The following is a 1,145-nucleotide window of genomic DNA, read 5'->3' as shown; positions in this document are numbered from 1 at the left end:
GGCCATTCACAAATTAAAAAATAAGGTGGCTAGGGATGTAGCTCAGTGCAGACCCTGCGCTCAATCTCTAGTAGCCCCCTGCATACACTTAAAAAGGCCTTTATAAGCTATGTGTGGGCTGGGGAGATAACTCAGTAGAATAAGCGCTTCCCTGGCAAGTGCAAGGGCCTCAGTTCAATCCCTGGTTCCGCCAATTGAAAAAAAAAGAAAAAAAAAGGTATGTGTGTATTATAAGACACCCTTTTTATCCTTTCTCTCTTACTACAAGTTACTTCCAGTACTACCTTCTGGTCAAAATACCTGATAACTGAAGATGTCCTTCTTAACAAATTCTTTACTGCTTAAAGCCGTGTTTTCTTTACCTGTGTAGTATTCTAGTGTTTTCTTTACACATTAGCTAGTGGTTTTTTTTGTTTGTTTGTTTTCAGAACCAGGGCCTGAACTCAGGCCCTTGCACTTGCCAGGCAAGTGCTTGTTCTACTGAGCTATCTCCCTGGCCCTTGTTTTGTCTTTTTGAGACAGAGTCTCACTGTGCTGCTCAGCCTAGCCTTGAGCTCACTTTGTAATGCAGGCTGGTCTCAAACTCACAACTGTCCTCTTGCCTCAGCCCCCTGGTACAGGGATTACAGGTCTGAGCCACTGAACATGGCCCAAAGCATTCTTTTTTTAAAAAAAACTAGGGATTGACTCTAGACCTGGTACTTGCCAGGCAGGTCCAAAGCTTTCTTGAGACAGTGACCCTATAAATTGGTCAAGGTAGCCTCAAATTCAATTTTTGGCCTTTAACATCCCAAGTAGCTAGATGACAGGTGTAGCCCACCACACTGGGCAATTCAGGCGTTTGTCCCCAGTAATACATATATATGATATAATTCACCTGCTACATGTCAAGACCATGTGCGGTTCAGTTTGTGTTATGAATAAGGACAGGAAAGGACTGGATATGGTGTTGCATACCTGTTACACCAGCATTTTGGGAGGCTGAAGCAGGAGGATAAAGAAGTTCTCGGGGGCCGCCAAGATAGCTTAGTAGTCTAAAGCACCTGCTTAGGCAAGGTTAGGCTGGTGCAGGGAACCAAGTTTCAATCCCCAGCACCACATGCCAGGCCAGCCCCACTCCCAGGGTGGGCTGAGCTTGCCACAAA

The sequence above is a fragment of the Octodon degus genome, unplaced genomic scaffold, assembly GCF_000260255.1.
Source record: "Octodon degus isolate 3935 unplaced genomic scaffold, OctDeg1.0 scaffold00287, whole genome shotgun sequence".
NCBI classification, from domain to species: Eukaryota; Metazoa; Chordata; class Mammalia; order Rodentia; family Octodontidae; genus Octodon; species Octodon degus.
This window is presented reverse-complemented; position numbering follows the sequence as displayed.